Source organism: Corvus cornix, chromosome 1A (genome assembly GCF_000738735.6).
Source record: "Corvus cornix cornix isolate S_Up_H32 chromosome 1A, ASM73873v5, whole genome shotgun sequence".
In the NCBI taxonomy this organism is placed as follows: Eukaryota; Metazoa; Chordata; class Aves; order Passeriformes; family Corvidae; genus Corvus; species Corvus cornix.
In genome coordinates, this window is record NC_047057.1 from 57701965 (window position 1) to 57722232 (window position 20268).

General features: G+C 42.8%; 1 protein-coding gene across 3 annotated transcripts in view; it reads left to right on the forward strand.

The window, feature by feature from the left end:
* Positions 1 to 205: 205 nt before the first annotated feature.
* The window catches only part of CHRM2 (cholinergic receptor muscarinic 2), an 86423-nt gene continuing 66360 nt past the window's right edge, over positions 206 to 20268 (forward strand). For all 3 annotated transcript variants that reach the window (XR_005604543.1, XM_039571454.1, XM_039571453.1), the window contains exon 1: positions 206 to 947. The gene's annotated coding sequence lies outside the window, so the exon portion shown is untranslated. The remainder of the gene's footprint in view (positions 948 to 20268) is intronic.

A 20268-nucleotide genomic window follows, 5' to 3' on the forward strand; every position in this document is an offset into this window, starting at 1 on the left:
GCAAATTGTAGATAAAGACTTCTGATGAGAAAGAGGGGAGTGCCTGATGAGGAAGAGGGGAGAGTGTGTTGAGAGATAACAAGAACCAGTAATTTCTATTCAGCAAAACCACCAAATCAGAAAGCAGTGCGATCTTATTGGAGGAGAGCCTTCAACAGCAACTAATCCTGTCATATTGAAAGAAAACTGTAAATGTTCTCTGCAGAAATTGCCTTCCCATTGCAGCTAATCGAGCACTTCGCGCTCACACACATCACACACCCCCGCACACCCCTCCGGGCGGTCAGCGAGCGGACCCAGAGCCGCAGCACCCAGCAAGGACATTCACCCGAGATGCTCACCTAGGCACCCCTCTCCCTTCGCTCGCCACCAGCCCAGCGAAGGCGGCAGCTTACCCTCATTTCCCCACGAGCTCTGGGGGAAGTATGAATTATTACCGGCTCATTCACGAGTCCCGGCTTCACCTGTTTTTAATTACTCCAGTTTTGTCTAAACCTTTGAGCCAGGTTTGATTGCACTATTGCTCTCAATTTTATTTATTTATTTTTTTAAAAGCTCAGCTTGGCTGAACTAGAGCAGAGACTCCCGAGGGTTAGAGCCACCGAGGGTGTGCGTGTATATGTGTGTGCCTGTGGGTGTGGGAGGGCGAGAGGGAGCGAGAGACAAAAACTCCATCAGCCCGGACAATACCACCTCTTGTTTAAAGCTTCCGACCTGTTATTCTTTCCCCCCGTTATCACGGTACCAAGTGATCTGTATTTCCCCCAGCCCAACCCCCCTCCCTCTTCGTGGAAGATATGGAAGAGGAAGATAAAGCCGCTGGCTGCGGGAGCTGACGGCGCGCAGCCCGCATGCCTCTGCCGCCACAGCCGCGGCCGCTCCGCGCCACCGCTCCAGCGAGCCGCTTGCAGCGGGATGAGATGCAACTTCTGCTAATTGGATCACAGGTAGGAAAGCTTTGGGTTTTACTGACGTTTCCTCTCTCTCTCTCTCTTTTTCCTTTTTCTTTCCATCTATGTTTTTTGTCTTTTTTTTTTTTTCCTCTTGGCTTTTCTTTCGCGTCCTCTACCCTCCGCCCCTTCTTCGCCGCACCTAGGATTTCATCCGCTGCTGTCATAGGAAAGCTCCCGCCAAGGAAATAATGTCTAAGAAACGAGCTTTTGCTTCCTGGTAGAAGAAGCAGAGCAGACCATAGGGAAACTTTTGCTGAATGGGTCACAGCTGTGCGGGCCAGCGGTGAAAGACAGCGAGAGGAGATTAGGCAAAGCGATTGCTCCCAGCACAGAGCCCTTCTCTGTCGCGTTTCAGTTGCGATATTATTCCCAGAACCGAGCCTAGCATGGTATAGCGGGGAAGCAGAGATACAGTAGCCTGATTTAGAGAAATCCTCCCATTCTTCAAGCTCTATACACAAGGGGTTTTATTATAAATGCTACATTCCGACACAGGTTCATCTGCCAGGCTACCCTTCCCAAATCCCGCTGTGACATGTTTGTCGACGACTCCTGCAAAATGTCACTGGGAGCGGGGAGCGGAGCCGTCCCCGGGGAGCGGAGCCTGCCCGCGGTGCGCGCTCGCTGTCGGGCGGGAGGGCAGGGACGGGGCGGGCGGGATCCCTGCCCTGCCGGGACCAGGAGGGATGCGGGGTATCAGGGGAGGGGGCTGCCGCTGTGCCGGCGCGGTCCGTCGCCCCCAGAATCCCTCCTCTGCCCGGGAGCAGCTCCCGTTCCCGCTGCCTCAGCTCCCACGTCCTGCCTCGGGGAGGGGAGCGCCGGCTGGAGGCGCCGCCGGAGGTGGGAAGGGTCTGGGGTTTCCCCGGCTCATTTCCGGCCCCTCTTCCCCGGATCTTTGCTCCTGGGGTTCGCTCCCCGGAGCAGGAAGCAGGGTGCTGCGGGAGAGGATGCTCCGCGGCAGGGTCCAGCTCGCCCCGCGGCCCCGCTCCGGCTGAGACCCGGCAGGGCTGTGTCGCTCCCGGCCGTGCCTCCGAGCTCCCTTTCCTTTCGCCCGTGCCGCCGCCACGGGGTGCTTGTGGCCGGAAAGAGCGAGCTGATACTTTGAGAGGGAGCTCAGATCAAGCTGTGGGAGAAAAATTGCGTCCCAGAAACAGCCCTGGGGCATCGAGGTCCTGGTGCAGCCCTACAGTAAGGCCGTATCGAGGGCTCTGAAGGGACAAAGTGCTTTCTGCTTCCTCTCGGGCAAAAGCCGATTCTGGCCATCCCTACAGGTAGGGCACTCTCCTGGCTTTGCGCCTTCCCACCGCTCTGTGCCCCGTGCCATGCTTGGCGGCTGCCCCAGCAGCAGGATGATGGGGAGAGGCAGGCTGCGAGCTCCTCTGCTCGTCCCCCTGCAAGGCGGCGGAGCCGCAGGGCCCTGATGCCAGGTGCTCCTGGAGGATGGCTGTGCCCGCTGCCAGGGCTTATAACTCATCCCCCCTGGCCCATGGGTGAGTCCTTACCCCTTTGCTGGGTGCAGGACAAGCAACGCTTCTTCCCACCCCTGTAGGATTGTTTATTCCTACTATTTTCATCTGCCAAACTTCCTTTTAGGGCAAGGAGATGGCTTTATTTCCAGCTGGAAATTCTTGCTGCAAATCTAGCCAAAATGACATCTCTTCCCATTTTTACGTATCAACCAGTGTGTTTGCACACACTGACTTGTCCTTGTCCCCTAAGGAAGATATTCTCTTTGCAGAAGGAAAAAAGCAAGGACAAAAAAAGAAGGTCTAACCTCTGCTTGACAGCCTGCTCTTGCAGCTATTTGGGGGAAATACCAAATCCACAAACTATAAAAAGCAATAAGGAAGGTTGATACAGGAGAGCAGAAGTATGCATGCTGTCTGCCGTTATGGTATTGCATCACTTGCAATCACAGCCCCTGTCTGAATACACACCAGCTTTGATTATGTGGTTTATGATACGAGCCACTCTCGGTGACTCATCTATAAACCCCTCTAAGCTACAGGGAATACATTTCCTCTTTCCTCTAGGAGCTCTTTGAGTACAAGTTTGGTTGAACTTCCCTTCTGCAGGACCCCAGGACTGTTTGCTTTTGCACCAGGAGAGTGAGAGGTGCAGTAATCTCGCTGGTCTGTTGAGCATGTGCCCCACTGAGCTGCCCTCTCTGTTCCTTCCCTCAGCACTCTGCAATTTCTGCGTTGCAGTCCACTTGGGAATGAGACCCAGTGCATGGGGAGGGGGGGTCTAGGATGTCCCCAGCTTGTTTTGGATGGAGGGCAAAATTATAAAAAAGGAAAGGTCATGCTTTTCTCCCACCCAAACCCAAAATTTCGAGTAGTGTCCTCTACCTGAATGGTTGTAACTCAGCATCTGGGCAGAACTCAGGGAGATCTGGACCATGTGTGATCAAGAATGACCTGAGGAGATGGAAGAGACAGGACAGTGCTCTGTCATCATCCGGGATGGAGACCGAGACATAGAAAGGGGAAAACTGAGGCCATCAGTTTAAAGGAGAATCTATGAACAAAACTACTTTTTTTTTTTCCTCCTAAGTGTTCAGCCCAGTGCCCACTGTCACTTAGGTTGTCACTTCTGGGCTGAATCCCTGTGTGTGTGTCATGGTTCTCAGCTACTCAAAATGCTTGGCTCTTTGAGCCCATTGGGTGCCTCATTCAATAATCTTTCAAGGACTTCTACTATGAAATCCCTCACAGTTGTTAATATAATCCCAGGAGGTTACTCTGTCCCACTTCACCCCTGTAACCCACTCACCCATTCACCCAACTATCCCTTCTCCAGTACTATCATGACCTACATGCAAAAGACGTATTTTCTGGTCCTGTTTCCATAGCAATGCAGCATGGGGAACTGAGACAAGCCAGTAGTAATGAAGCCAATTCCCTTTCTGTGAAATCAAGACCTCTTTGAAAGTTGAGTTCAGTTTAAGGCAAAGTCGGAAGCCGTGGAGAGTTGGATTTCCAGCCTGAAGCCCAGATCCCCGCGCCCTCTAGTGCCAGCGGCGGGCGAGGAAGAGCATCCCCGGGCGCCAGGAATGTGAGGCTCCACGGCAAACTACAGCAGAGGGGGAGAAGCGAGTGGTGTGAGAAAAGGACATTCTTTCCAGTGTCTGTTTCCAGTCAGATCTTCCCTCTTCTATATCCCAAGCTGGAAAAAAAAGGCAGGTGGTGTTCAGCTGATTCAGCTGATCCTGGTTTGGTCACTAGGAGATTATGGCTTGGGTGGGTTAAACTGTGGAGTAGTAAGTGGGAAGAAATTGGAGCTGGGAAGCCCAGACTATGTCTGGCCATTTATTCAGAAATTTTGTATCTCTCTGTCCTTGAGCTTCGCAGCTTGAAGCAGCTCTCAGCTAATTCTGAGGGATTTGAAGGCACAGAAGAGGAGTACTCAGTTGTGAAACTGCTGCCCTGACCTTCTACCAGCTGTTTAGGTGGGTGGATGGGATAGGCAGCAGTAATCAGGCTAAGGAAAGCTGAAGAGGCTTAGATCCAGCTTATATGAATGACAGGGATAACTTTTTCACAAATACTTGTAGCCTTAAATCTTAAAAAGCTTAAACTGTATGCTGGTATTTAATGTATGGTAGCATTAAATTGTGTGGTAGCACTTCAAGCCCTGTTAAACCCATCTTAGAGATTCCCATCTCTAAGAACCAGGCTGCAGAAAGAACCGAGCACTGAGAACTCCTGTAGCTAAACGAGACTCCACGCACACCTCCTACCCATCTTTTCCAGTTCCTCTATTTTGGCAAAGGTAGCTTTCAGTTTTGCCAGGGTCTCCACAGCTTTTCCTGTGTCAGAGCTGCCCAAAAAGATACAGTTCCCTACTTGCTTGTCCTCATCCCACCAGCTGACTGCCAAACACCTGTGCCTAGCAGATTGCACTCCCTAGCTCTCCATATTAAATCAAGGAGGGATCCCTTGCTGACTTATCCCACCGCCTTCCTACACTTCCCTGATTGAAGTGGGCAGAATTAAAAGTTGAGACCACTCCTGAAGTTGCATTAAAGGGCTGCCTCCTTTTCCCATACACCCTGAGCTTGCTTCTGTGTAAAAATGCTTTAGGCTGTGGAGCTGCCTGTCATTTTGGGCTGACTGTCCTACCTTTAAAGCTATATTGCTACCTATGTCTAATCATCTGTTCCCCATAGAAAGGGTTATACATCAGCAGGTCTTCAAGAGAATATCTCTCATATAACGTAATTTGAACTCCCAAGAGGATAGGACAGGGTGGAGTGAGTTTCATCTCATTTCCATCAAGCACTTCCTAAAGAATGCTTGCCAATGCCACTAAGATATGCAATGGGATTTCAGTAGTCCACATGCTTCATGTATTCATTTTTAAGGATATGATATGGATAAAATGAAACAGACCACATTTAGGGCCAGCTGCTTTGCTCAGAGTCTTCTGCATGTTTTCTGTTTGACAAGATGATTCTCTGATTCCAGTATTTCTTTAGACTCCATGGGCTAGATAAGCTCTGATCTTAATTACGTCCCTTCAAATCAGGGGTGCCTCCAGTGATTTTAATTGCATCTGGTTTATTCTGGTGCAACTGAGCTCAGAATTTGACTTTCACAGAAACATAGTAAGTGTTGTAATTAGAATATGCCAGTGTTTTGACAACTGTTCATGGAGCAGCTCTGTTTCATCCGACTCTGCTGAAAGGGAAATGCAATGTGATAATGGGCATTGGGAATAGCATGGGGCACCTCTTGCAGTGACAGCAATAAAGATCTCTGTGAGCAGCCACAACATAAATAGGCCAGAAATTCTGTAAATCAGCATTTCCCAGGGTTTCCCTCAAGCTCTTAGGAAAGCTTTGAGTAAACTGTGGGCATGTGTGGGTTTTCATAGTTTTTTGGTTGCTTGTTTTTTGGTTTTTTTTGGTTGGTGTTTGGTTTTGTTTGGGGTTTTTGGCTTTTCTTTTGAGAGAGATGTAATAAGACAAAAATATCTCCATAGATCTTTCTTCTGAATCATTGTCAAAATTAGTGTTGGAAACCAAGGTGATAAAATAAACCTAGTAATTTAAAAGAATTCTCTTGCTTAGTGATTTCTCTGGCTCAGGATTTTCAGGTAGCCTGAATATATAAAGATCTCTTTATTTCTGTGCAGATTGGATGACCTGCAAACACTAAAGATTAGATCCTTCTCTTTTGTAATCCATTCCACCATGTGAGAAACAAAAATTAGCAAAAACTGTACATGAGGAAAAATTAGTTTTCTGATATAGCCCATAGCATTTTCATAGATTCCTGAGAAATGTTCTCTCAGCTTTGCAATGAATTACTGATGTCTATTTTAGACTCATCTTTCTCATGTTCAGTCAATTAGAAAGCAAAGCAGTCATATATTGAAAATTATTCATAACTTTGTTCATGAGTAATGGCAACAAGCTTATTCCGCTATTATTTCTGAAGTCCTTTAATGCAAGCCAGTGACCACTGATTTATTCATGAAAATATTCACACATTTCAAAAGTTTCATGAATGTTAGCATGAATAATTAACAGAATTTGTGTTATTTGTTCTCATTGCTCATTGTTTTCCTATTCAAAAAGGCATCAGTCATCCACTTAAAGAGCATTAGAACATAATGATTACAGTATTGGATCAGACAGGTGTTTTGTCTCGTCCTGCAGTGTTTCTATCAATGTAGGCTACCAAAAAGGCAGGTGTAGGGAATAGATAGGAATAGGGTGCCCTAGATATCTCCACTGCCCTCAGGTAAAAGGTTTTTATCAGCTTGGGTTTGCTCACTACCCAGAGATCTTTTCCAAATGACAAAAAGACCTCCTCACCTCCCTCACCAAATTTTAGCAATTTTAGACAAGCTGCAGTTGTACCCACTGGCCAGATAAGCAGCTAATCCAGTTCTGCCTCCCAGTAGGGTCAGTACCATAGTGATAGCATATATCAGTGAGGTTCATAGGTTAATTAAATATTTTCTTTGGAAAATCATATTCCAGAGAACTTTTGGTCTATTTAAATTAGTTGTCTTTCAGTGTTATTGATACCTTTCTGTTATACAACACAAAAAGACCGACTGGAACAGCCACTTCATTGTGTGTCATTCATTTACTCAACCATGAGAGAAGAAACGAACAATAAAATAATTTCCATTTTAACACCTCTTACTCCTCCCATGCTAATTGAAGTTTTGTTTTGTCTGTTTGATTTGGGCTTTTTTTTGCTGACCACTGCTGTAATAGAGCAGAATTGGGTAGTTCACTGTAATGCCATATTGAGCAGCCACAGCTGGCTTAGAACCCAGAAAGGCTTCCAAATATTTCACTTCACCTGTGATTGTTCTGCATCAACCAATGTGAATTTCCATTAGAGATCCAAATTTTAGGTTCACTCAACTTAATTAACATACTATGAAATAATTTAACCCTTATTCCCTTTTTCTAAGAGCAATAATTTCAGTAAAGAAGTTCTAAGTTCTTGGACAACCCCACTGTTAATCTTTTATAGTGAAAAAGGATCATTCGTATGTAGTTTGTTTTCTCTTTCTTAACCAGCTTCCGGCTTGTAACAATAATCCACCTATTCTACCACAACTTAAATTTGTCAAAGAATTTAAAACAATATATAAAAACCTGTATGTGTAAATTTGTCAGGCTGTTTTTCTTGGTCTTTTAACTTGATGCTTCAAAGCATATATGTCAGACAACATTTTTTTAACAAAAGCTAGGATTCTTTTATCCTCTCCTATTTGTAAATCTAGTTTTTGTTAGTTTCAATCAATTAAGGTGGAAGTGAAACAAGGCTTTTCAGTATATAATACCTAAGATTAATCCTGTGCCTGTCCTAAAGATAGGTGTGCTTGTTGCTGCCCTTCTGTCCTTCTGTAGCATATCTGACTACAGCAACAACTTGCGTATTTTTGCTATCAGCACAGCCACTTCAATTTCAAATGCCTTCCAAACCCTTGCATATATAACCATAAGGTCCTTGTGATAGGCTGCTGTTTAGTTTATCAGTTTGTTCCAATGTTTCCCCTTTCAGTGTTTCACATTCCAACAGCTCATGTGCTTTCTTGTCTTGAAAAAAAATAGGTCTATCATGGATATTGGCACAGCATCATTTGCAGAGAAGATTTAACCAAATAAATAATTCAGAACCTCTGTAAACTCCTTTTCCTCACTAATTATTCCAAATAGTCCCTTGATGTGCAGCAGATCCCATTGATTCCCTCCTAAACAGGGTGAATTCAAGACCTGTCAGAAATGTCCTGCAGTTCCCCCCTCTGCACACACCCCCACAAGCTCTTGTCAGTTTGTGCACCCTTGGCCCTCCTCATTTACGACTGACATTTTGTTTGTGTTTTATTTTAATTCCCTCCCTTAGCCATGGGCTTCACCAGAGATGAAGAGTCTTTTCCTCAAAGCTGGTTGCTTGGCTCAAACAACCTCTTGGACTTCAACATTTCACAATAACTTTCTTCCTATCTTGCCTTCCAGTTTGCTTTCTGCCTGACTTCACTGAACCAGAAACTGTCTGTTGAAATACTTGTTGTTTTGAATCCATGGATTTTACTTTCTTTCTCTTTCATTCTTTCAGTTTTTTAATTTTGAATTCATTTTATTTCTGCCTTCAGTGCTTTTTAAGCCGTTTACTAATTATAATTAGTTTTAGCTTCATGCTCTTAATATAATAATAAGTTTATTACTTTTCAGTGTTTTGACTGTACCACATCTTCAGCTATTTAGTTAAGAGCACCTACTCTTATGTTCTCCACTTATTCTAGAAATCACTTAGGAATTGCTGGGGTTTTTTAATCTGTTTGTACCAGTTGACTTACCAACATGTGGGTGGGTGAACTTGCTGTTCTATTAGACTTGGACACCTCTTTGATCTCTCTCCATAATAATCCATTGAATATCGCAGACATTTCCTGGACTAAGGGTGCTAGTGCTTTGTGCAAGCATCAGGGTTTAATTAGAGAAGGATATTTTTTCACTTAGCACACTGGACTGAGACCAAGTTGATCATAGATAAGGTCCTGACCATGCCACCAAACTGCTGCCTGATTTTTGACACAGTCCTATGGCCTCACACAAAGTCTGCTGAGGTCAGAGATCAACTCTTGTTACCTTGGGTAGGTTTTGGCTTGGCATTCTGAGGCAGGGACAATAATTCTTCCTGGTCTCATGACCAGGGGATTCACTTCCCACAGATTGTCAGATAATGAGGTTCAGCTGTGGTGCTGCCAAATGCAAGAAAGGAGCAGACTCCATCCACAGGGTTTTTCTTTGCACTGGAGTGTTGGAAAATTGAGCCCTTAGGAGTTGCTTACTGGGAAAGTTTCTGTTCAGAAAAGGAGGATAAGATAAAATATTTGGGATCCCTCAAACAAACAAGTACTGAAGCTGCAACTGCTCCAGATCTTGGTGAGAAGTAAAAGAGAGATGTTTTCTCTACTGTTGCTTCTCCATGCTTAAGCTAAGCTCAAACTGATCCCCTGATCCATTACTGGCATCTTTCACCCACACTAATTTCACTTTTTTAGCAGTGTATTTTCAGCTGATGAAAGCTGTCAGAGCACGAGTGACATGAAAGGAGAGGCCATCACCAAAGAAAGTGCTATATTTAACCTGACAATGTCATGCCTTCTCGTTGTGACCTTGAGCCCTAGCAGTGAGAATTTAAACGGGGAGTCTTGGTTGTAAAGTTTCTTCCTTTAGCCAAACATAGAAGGCTCTTAACTATGAGGAAAAGCAGGGAAGAAGGAAGGTAAAATAAGTTACCTTCTGCTTTTGACATTTGTGATAGCCAGCTCACTTAACTGCCACTAGAAGGAAAGAATACATGAAGGGCTCACTGTTAAATTCTCATAAAAAATGTCTGTTTGATGTCTGCTAGTCATTTTCACAATCTGATCCACTGGAAGTAAATGTAGGGATTTTTACTGAAAGGTTTTGACATCAGAAAGAGTTTCTTGCAAGGAATATCCTACTGTTATTAGTTATTTTGCTATGTGCTTCAGTAAAGAGAAAAAAATGCAAAAGTCTACAATTAGAAAAAAGCAAGGAAAGAAGAACAAAACCGTGTTTTGTCTGAAGAAAACCTGTAACTCACTCTCTCCCTTTCTTTAGCAAAGAGTGAGACTATGTATCTCCTACTTTGAAGCACAGGGGAATGCAAAAAATCTGGTTTAAAAAAAACCAGATAAGTCAATCACTGCCATCCTTTCTGAATGGCAAATTTGACAATTAATATTCCACATTATTGTCTTTAATTGCTCTTAAAAATCAAAGTGGGGTGTGGAAATGACACATAGCTAAAAAGATGAGGAGTAATTTTCTTGTTACTGCTTTCAGAAAGTAGTGACAAGTGCTGAATTCCTGGTTTTACCACATGGCCTTGGACAAACTCAGCAACCTCCTGTATCTCAGCTTCTAACATGGATATAGTATAAAATAACATTTTCATTCTCACAAGCTTTGTCTGTTCTTCCTGTTTAGATTTTAAAGCGTTTGGCAGCCTTTCTGGAACAGCACTGAACTTACCCTTAATTTTACCTAAATCTGGGCATCCATAGAAAGAATGTTTTCTTTGGAAAATCATATTCCAGAGAACTTTTGGTCTATTTAAATTAGTTGTCTTTCAGTGTTATTGAAAGACTGTATCTTTCAAACATTCAGTTGCTTTTATTCCATGTGCAAATTACCTAATAGCATGGGTCTTTGGAGAGTAAGAGCCTCTATCCATTGACCCTGGGTGTCCCAACTTATGCTGGGGTGGTGTCACTGTATGCCTGTTCCCTTTGCTTGCTCACTGCTGCCACACACTTCTGAGAGAGAGCAGTGGGAACATGGGCTTAGAGAGAGTTGCTTTTGCACTCAGAGCCCCACTCAGAGTCACCAGGTGAGCCATCTTCTTTGGACAATGCTCAGCCTGCTTCACTTTCTCTGCTCACCAGAAATTGTTTGTCCTTCTTGGCCAAGTTCTTACTAAAACTACTACAAGATACTTTGGAAAGTTGTTTAATTAACCCTTAATCCCACCAGAAGACCTCCTACAAATAAATTCAAAGATTCTTTGTTTTATTTGTTCATTGTAGCAGTTGGAGAATTTAGAAATACACCTTGTTTCCAGGCTGATCTCGATGCCATCCTCAGAGTGTGCTTTCCTGCCCCACTGTCTATAACTACAATATAAGATCCTAACCTTGCAGACAAAATTCTCTTTCAGTTTAAGGCCTTTTCGTGCCTGTTATAGGTGTTCTCTTTAGAGTGGAACAGTGAGTTGAGAAAGGTAAAATGTGGTCACATCTCTGGCATTTCTTCTCATTCTTCCACTACCAGCAACAAACATTGTCTCTAACTGTGAAAACTTTGGAAAAACATAAAAACAGAGGAGAGACAAAAGAGAAAGGGGAAGTTCTCATTGTGCCACTCAGCTGGGAAGAGAAACAGCCAGAATTTCCAGACCTCTCCTGGCTGTTATTGCTTGCTGTTGGTGTTGATTGGAGCATGCACTGCTCAAGGCAGGGGCTGCACGGCCAGTTTCTTGTGCATACAAGAGCATTATTGTGTCCCTTGCACAAACTGAAGGCTATAACTAAAATACAGTGAAAGGAGGGGGAAAAAAAATCTTGTTATCTCCCAGGTGGCAATTGCTGCCCATGAGAACCCAGCACAGAAAGGTTATTGGGAGGTGCAGTTGCAAGGTTCTGAGGTTATCAGCATGAGAATAAGACTGGGAAGAGTGAGGGGAAAACACTGCTCCAGGGACTCTTAAAACATGGCCCCAACAGACTGGGTGGGAGGGCTCAGAGCCCTGAGGGAACGGCAGGTGCAAAGCTGCAGAGAGAAAGCACTTAGCCACCCAAACCAGCGCCAGCAGTATTTACCCAGTTTGGGAAGGTGTGACAAGGTGATATAGTGGCAGCCTAGAAGTCAAAAGTGCTGCTCTTCAGGGAGAATCATTGGATCTGGCTGCTGTAGACAAAAGGTGCAGTTTCTAAAGACTCAATCCCACTGAAGACTGTCTGAATCACCTTTTCCTGGGACACAAGCAGGCTGGTCATTCTCTCTCAAAGGGGATCTTTCTCCTGGTGATCAGCATATTCTATGATGCTATGACTTGAATGAGAATGAACCCCTTGCCCTCCCTACACCTTTCTTTTCTCCACAATTTAAGAGTTGAAACATCAGGTTTCCTCAGTGCAGGTCAGTAGACAGGACCAGCTGAGAATGCCTTGATTTTGTGCTAAGGATGACAACACAACAAATGCCTACAGCACAGCAGCAAAGGAGAAATGCATCCTCTGCATTTTCTGATATGCTTTGGATGCTATGTTCTGGTTGAGTCAGCTGGGAGGCTCAGCGACTCCTGATTGCACATCTCTTAGCAGGTGAAAAGCTCTCAATTTAACTTTTATTCCAGTTTGAATAGATGGAGCAAATAAAAAGGTCTCCATCCCTTTCCTTCAAGGCATGAGGAAGCTGTGGTTAAACCTATTTCCTAAACCTCTGGCAGTGGTGTTAATGCAGTACAACAAAAAGAACGAGGAGAAAAGCCCAGGAGAGCTCTCACTTTTTGTTTTCTTTAATAATTTGTTTATTTCACAAGAATAGCTCCAGATCAAGATTTTATTCATTGCACATTATTGCTTCTTAAACAAAGGAACAAAATTAAAAGCACGACAACCAGGAAGGAAGAAATTTTTTGCAGCTGAACACATAGGCAGAGAAGAGATGATAGAGAGAAATCATTTGCTTATTTTGAAAGTCTAGTACTACCTCTGTGCTAGGGATCACACCAGCCTATATTTGTTGTGCTGACAAACACCCTCATCTCTTCAACCTGCTCTTCTCTGCCATAAAGCCAGTTCCTGCACTGCAGCATTAAAGAGTGGTTGTTGCCTTTTCTTGTGTAATGATTAGTTATTGTACAGGCCACCTAGAAGATTTCTGTGGTCATCATGCCAACTCTCTCCCCCACTCTAACCCACTCCTTTTGCTGGAATGGTCAGCCACAGGGGAGGTTTGGGGGACATTCAGGCTGTGCAGAGCCCATCCTGATTTCACTGCATCCTGGACACTAAAAGGGCCCACAGGATCATCGAGTGAGTAGAGACACAGGGATTTTAAAGCCTGCTGTCTCTTGCTCAGCCCCTGTTTCCCTGCCGTGATGTGAGAGGATTAGTATGTGTGCTAGTGCCAGACCTCTTGCTGCTCTGCAGTGAACCACTCTGGGTGCTTAAAGAGCAGCCTCAGAAGGAGCCTAATCCAGGCCTTGTCAGGGGGCAGCACGTTTTCTCTGATACCAGAGCTTGACAAGCTGGGTGTTTATGAGGCAGGCATGAAAGCAAGAGGAGAGGTGCTAAAAGAAAACAGCACCTCACAGAGAACTCAGATGCACTTCTTTGCTCTGGTAGGAACCAAGGTGTGTTTCCAGTTAGCCCTCAGTGCCGCTGCTGCTAAGATGTCAGTCCCTTTTAGTGGTGGAATTGATTAGCTACAAAGTGAGAACATCACTGTCTTTGCTTTAAAGTGCCGTGTACGTCCCACCGGGGATAAGGGAGAAGGACTGCGCCTTGTCTGATCTCCCACCGTTCCTTAAACTCCGAATGGAACTGCACAGTGAGGGAAAGGAGAGCTGATCTTTGCTTAGATAAGCATTCTCAGGCACATTAACAGAACAATGACATAGCTGTTTGTGTTCCTATAGGAAATCGTGTACATGACATCCCAGCTCCAGGGGCAGTCCTGCACATTGAATGGTGCAGGACCAGAACCACTCCCTCAACTCAGGAGTACCTGGGATTTGGTACAATACCTATTTTTTTTTTTCTCTTGTTACTTTCTGAAATGACTACCTACAGTGCCTCAAGGGCAAAAGAAAAAAGAAGTTCTGAAAAAAAACCTCCACAGTCTCCACAACAGAGTACATACAGTTACTCTTATCACTATTTACACATAGATGATTATGCTATCTTCCACCCAGTGGGGAATGAAAGGATTAATTGGGGAAATGATCTGAAAATCAAATACTTTCCTTGATGTTTTTTAAAAGGATAGATTTTGCCAAAGCTGTCCCACGTTTATTTATTCTTTTAACAATCTATCATTACTCTAATTAAACATCTAACTGAAGAGAGCAACTTTTTATAAAAAAAAGCCAAAGTTTTATTATTATATGGAAAGCAGCTCTCTGTTTTGGGTTGGGAGAAGAGAGAGGAAACTTTCTCTCTTTGGTCTACATCCAGCAGACTGAAAACAGAGAACTCCTGTTCAGTTTCCTGTTTATTCCTCCACCGTCCATACTCCCTTCCACCATGCACTTCTCATCACTCTTTTCAAAGACACAGCCTAGTGAGTCAGCAAATGACTTAATCTGCTGTTTGAGTCTTTGAGTCAATGTGCTGTGATCACCTAACCAGCCCCATTCACATGTAGAGCTACTGATTTTCTTGATTTTGCACATTCAGTGCAGGAGCACATTGCTGTTTTGAACAGTTTGCAGTCTGCCACTTCTGTGGGGTTGTCTGGCTGTTATCTCTGCCCTCTCAGTCTAAGGAAGAGAGGGCAGGACACAAAAAGTTGTCAGGCTATAGGTAATGAATAGATGTGGGACAAAACCACACACTTATCTTATACTCCTGCCTGCCACCCTCCCCACTCAGCTTTGCTCATGGGGTCATTATAAGCTTGTGCCACCCTCTGGGGTGATGGTGATGGAATTTGTTTGCAAGCAAAGCCATCTGATCAGGCTGGTGTGCTGGAGTGTAATGCCAACACAAATGGTTATTATGGGGACTTAATTAGCAGGCTTCTATAGAGGAAAATGGCTGTAAATTATTGAGTGCCATTAACCTGAAAGACGTGAGGAAAATTTTGTCTTCCCAATAGCCTCAAAGAGGGTTGTGTGAAGATGGGCTTTTCTGAGAACAGACATGCCCTCAGTCCTGGGTCTCGTCACTGGTCTCATCAGACAGCTGATGCTTTCTTTTGCTTTCAGATCACTGAAAATAAAATGACCTATGATGAACAATCTGTTAATTGTCATTAATTTGTCCACTGGATATTTCCCCCCTATATTTTAAATTGTACATCTGCAAGTGTGCTGGCTAAGCTTCACAGTCTGATTAATAGTTCCAATTATTATGTCAAGGCCAAGAGATTCTTTAAAGCTTTTCACATTCAGTATTGAGAACTTGGTACTTTTCATGTGTGACTGTCCACTTAACACATGTAAACCAGCTTCCTGCCTCTAATTTAATGACCTGACATCTGTAGGCAGAAGCTGAAGGTGCTCTAGATGGCAAGACAGGCTGGACAACAACTGCTCCCTCTTGCTCTAAGAGCTCAAGAGCAGCATAGCTGAAAGGAGAGATCCCAAACCAGAAATATCTTGGAGAAAAAACAAAACCAAAGGCATGTGCTGTTCAGCAGGGGCTGCATTTATTGTTCCTTTCCCCCCATCAGATAATTATTGTAAATCACTGGTGGCTGACTCCATACCTCAGCCTGTTCTTGATCACATCTTGCAGAAGGATCTTTTGATTCAATACCTGGGAACATAACACTGATATGTTATGGTTTAGCATTATTTTGCATCATCCACTTGTCTTTTTAAAGACAAGTGCTTTTAAAGAGATATGAAACTGCAGGTCTACACTGTGGCTAGTAGTAGAAACTCCCTTTAGGCACATTTTCCTTGCATACACCAGGACTGCTTCCACACAAGGCAGAAACTGTGCTGCATCTCCTCCATCCTGGACATGGCACAGAGTCCAGTCCACTCCAAAAGTGCAAACCTGGTTGGCTGTGTATGTCCCAAGGGAAAATGTGTGATCTTAAGATAGACTTGGCTTCCCTGGGGAGTTAATTTCTGTCTCATGGTTTCCTTCACTTCAGCGTTGGCTGCTCCATCATCCCTTTTCTTGAAAACTTTGCAAAAACTTGCAAAGCAAGCAAAGGGATTCCTGTCTTATGACATTTCTGCTGCTTTAGCACTGCCTTTTTTTTATACTACCTACTGTCTCTTCAGCTCATTTTAGGATAAGGCAACTGCTCTTTTATTCACTTTGGGTAGTACTTCATCACTGAACAAACACCCCAGAAATGTTTGTCACATAAACTGCTCCATACTGTGAGTGATGGTCCCTGGATCTGGCACAAAATACTAAAAGGAATGAAATGGTATCCAATCTGAGCAAAGACTTCAAAATCTTTCATGATCTTTTCACCCACATTTGTTAGCATCTCCTGTTTTACACATAAAATCTGTTCACACATGCTGAAAATACAGGGCAGCACATTAGAAAATATTTTCAAAGTGTATTTTACTCAGTGACTTTCTTACTGTTAGGCAGCAGACTGTAGACAGTTACTGTACTAAGAAATTTAGTGCATTTTTAAGAAGCATTGATCGACCATGTGGAAATAGACATCACCCTCAAGTATGATTAGAATTACTAGTGGTATCAGACCTTATGTGCCTGGTTTTACACGGATTACAGAGTTCAAAGAGTATCCTTCCACTTAATAAAAAGCTGCTGATTATTGAGCAAAGTGCATGATTTTCAAAGAATGAAATATAAATAATTACTATATTATTTTATTATAGTAGTATTTATTTACTATATAATTTATTATAATTACTATATTATTATATATATAAAAATACTTATTATATGTCAACTTGTGTTTGCTCTACTCTTGGATAGGGGCATCAATGATGTCTGCCTCCTTGGAGATTCTTAAGTTTCAAAAATGTCTCAGAGCCATTAAACAATGGCCAAAAAGAGCATGGGAGACTCACAGGGCCCCAGGGACCTGTAAATAGACAGACAAGCGTCATAAGTGGCAGGGCTAGATAAATTCTATTTAAGATGTCACTTCTAAAGAGTCTGTTCTTCATTTGTTGCACTTTGTTAGCAGAGCAGAGCTTCTAGAAATCTATTTCAATGCATCAGAGTAAACAAAGGCAGCAGGAAGAATAAATGGGTTCTGTCTAGTGTCATGCTGATGCCAAGGGGCCAGAACCCAGATGTCCTGACTCGGAGTTCAGCACCATGCTCTTATTATTGGACTATAATTTTACATGGAGCTTTCTTTCTTTTTCTTTTATTTTTTTTTCCCCAGGGGGTTGGAGGGTGGTGGTACGTTGTATTTGTTCACATCAGCCAAGGCTGAAGAAAAAATATTATGTATAATTACAGAGCAAGGCAGGCTCGTACGTCATCCATCAGCATTGTCTAATCGCTGGTATTATTCTCTGTTCTTACTCACCCTCATGTCACTGCTGCCTCTCTTTCCACCTCGAGGGCTTAACTCCTCCTTCCTCTGACAGGATGTACAATAGCCAGAGCAGTATAAATCAAAGCCTAGAATCAGGAGAATTAGAACAGATTGGAAGTGCCAGTTCCTCAAGAAGGAAAAGGACGAAACAAGGCAGCAGGAGATCAGAAGAGTGATTGCAGCTTCATTACAAGGGCTGCTGTACCATTGCAACAGGCTAGTGCCTGTCACAAACCGTTTCTATTTTCCAGCTCCTGACTGCTGCAGATCTTCATCTGAAATAAATGCCAGCTATCCACTTTATCAATCTCCTTGCTGTGCTCACATTTAATATTTACTTGCCTTCACGTTTTTCAAGTTAAATATCGTTTTATACTTTTGGTATCTTTATTGGAAAGGAGCAGCAGAGAGGTTGAGAACTACAGAGGGGCTCTTACAGGTCCATGCTGCAGTGGAACTGAGAGGGAATGAATTCAGGCAGATCAAAAGGCAGGAAAAAGTGTGAAGGGGCTTCCATGCAGTGACTCTCAATGTAAACTGCTTCCTTAATCAGGTCCGGACATTAATCATATAAGTGGTCAAAATATTGCTGTACTGAATTTTTAAAGCTTTCTTTCATTAATTTACTTACTTGTTAAAAAAAAAAACCAAACCAACAAACCAACAGAACAAAACAAAGCAAAGCCAAACAAAAAACCTTATTCCCAGCAATTCTACAGCACCAAGTTGAAACCTAAGGGTTTCAACAGCATGTCATTAGGAGTTTCCAGTTTCAAGGGAGTAATAAAAAAGACGCCTGGAGCAGAAAGAGGTAAAGATGGTTTCTGCCTGAATGCTGGATCTCCCTTTCCTAAGAATTTTTGTTGAGAGCAGATCTCCATACTGACTTTTCCGGGGGAGGGGGTGTTTGAAAAAATTATCTCTTTAGGATAAAGAATTTATTTTAATTTTAAGATTTATATGTAAAATAATAATTGATCTTTGTGTTAGCAACATCTATAATTGTTAGACTTCCTACTTATGCAGCCAGCACAGTATACCCAGGCTTGTTGTATAGAAGTTGTGTTTGGAGGTAACTTGAGCAACGTTGTGGGCTGGTTTATCCTCCCCCTGCTCTGCAAACAGCAGAGGTCGGGGGTTATACTTTTTGAGTGGCTGCCACTTCTAAAGCAGCCTCTGTGTTCTTAGCTTGAGGTAGAGTGGGTGTTTTTCTCCTGCTGAAACTTTGTAGACTGTCACTCTCACAAGTGGTCCCTCAGATGTAGGTAGGAGATTTGGACGAGGAACAGGCATTTGTTTAAGCCAGGACTGCAGGATTTGAGTCCTGAACTGGGAATGAGGAGCTCTCATTTGCTGTCTCCACACAATGAGGGAGAGATCCAGCTCTGATTTCCCTCCTGTGCAATGTAAATCTGAGGAGGAAGGCTGCTACTGACGTGGCACAGGAATTGTTATTTTTGAAACATGCAGGATGTAAGTGTACCCGTAGAAGCATGAGAAAATCTGCTGGCATTCAGGCCTGGCCCACTGTAAGAGCTGGCAATGAGCAGTCTGACTGGGTTTGTACTTATGCAGTAGCACTGCACTTTACTGCTGAAGTTTTGTTCCCTGGTCTCATTAGACAGGTTTTTAACACACAGCCAGACTTGGAAGAAAGAATGTTCACTCCATGTTTTACAATAAGTTGTTGGAAACCAAAATGATCAGATTTTGGTACTTTAATGAAGTGTCCCAGTGCTGCTTTAGGTTAACATGTCATTGACTGGATAATTGTTCTGAATAGATCAGTCTAAGCTGAAGTCTCATGGCAAAAACGGGAACAAAAAAAATCATCAGGTTTGTTTCATGAACCCATTTCTCACCTGAGATGTATTTTCACTCTCTGCATGGGATTGAAGAGTAAGATTTCAGCTATCCTTATCTCTCCTGAATGTTCAGATTTAGGATGAAGTGTTACCATTTTAGTGAATTTTTTCACTCTTCCTCTTTACATTCCTTAATTAATTTTTAAGACTCTGGGCTGACACCATAGTTGCAAGGAGCTTTCCATTTCAGAAGGAGTCTTTTCTTAAACAGTCTTATTCTTTCATTTTCAGTCATTATAGTATTTCTTTATGTATTAAACTTCCTTATTAGTATATTTATTATAGAATTACTGCTGTCTCTAATGAAAAACACTCTTTTAGAGCAGAGAGGGTTTATTCCTTTTTAGATTCAGTAATTTCCTATGCTTAAGAACAAGAAATGACCTAATAGGAGAGGAAGATAAAAAAAGGGAACAGCTCCAACTGTCAATAACTGCCATTTATTTGTATTAAAAAGCAATGACTGCCAAAAACTGCAGAAGCCCAAGAAAGTTATTACTTTAATATATTTATAAAAGATGATTCCTCAGTAAAATATTTGATTTTCTATTAGCTAAGAATTCCAGTGAAAAACATCTGCCTAGATTAAAAAGAAAGGAAACAACAAAAACTACTAATTGCTTCATTAGAAATGCAAAACAATGCATTGTCTCAGGTTTCAACAGCTCGTTGAAACTCTTTCCCTTTAATTTCTTACATTTTAAAACAAAATTTTAAAAACCTTGCTGAACTTTTTTGCTTGATGTTGTTTTGAAGGATGAAAGTACCAGATCAGCAGTGTGCGAGGTATATGTGAAGAAACAAAATATGATGAAAAATCTAATTAGTGGAGAAAAAGAGAAGGGAATAAGGAGGTAAAAGCCTTAGAAGATAATGGTAGTTTTAAAAAATACACTTGTTACTACCATGATATTCCCCAATACATGGTAATCTTGTGACCTAAAAGTTTGTAATTTTTCTAAAGGAGAGTAGAGTATGTACTTGATTTGACTGGATCCATTTACATCTAGAATGTTTTTAAATTTCCTTTTTTTTTTTTTTTTTTTTTTTTTTGGTGATAGGCCACTAGGAGAATTTCTTAGAATAGACTTCATTTGCTACCTTGAACAGAAATACTTTTTTTTTGTGCCCGCTGTGGGCTCTTCATGTCTTTGGGCAAAGCAGGAAG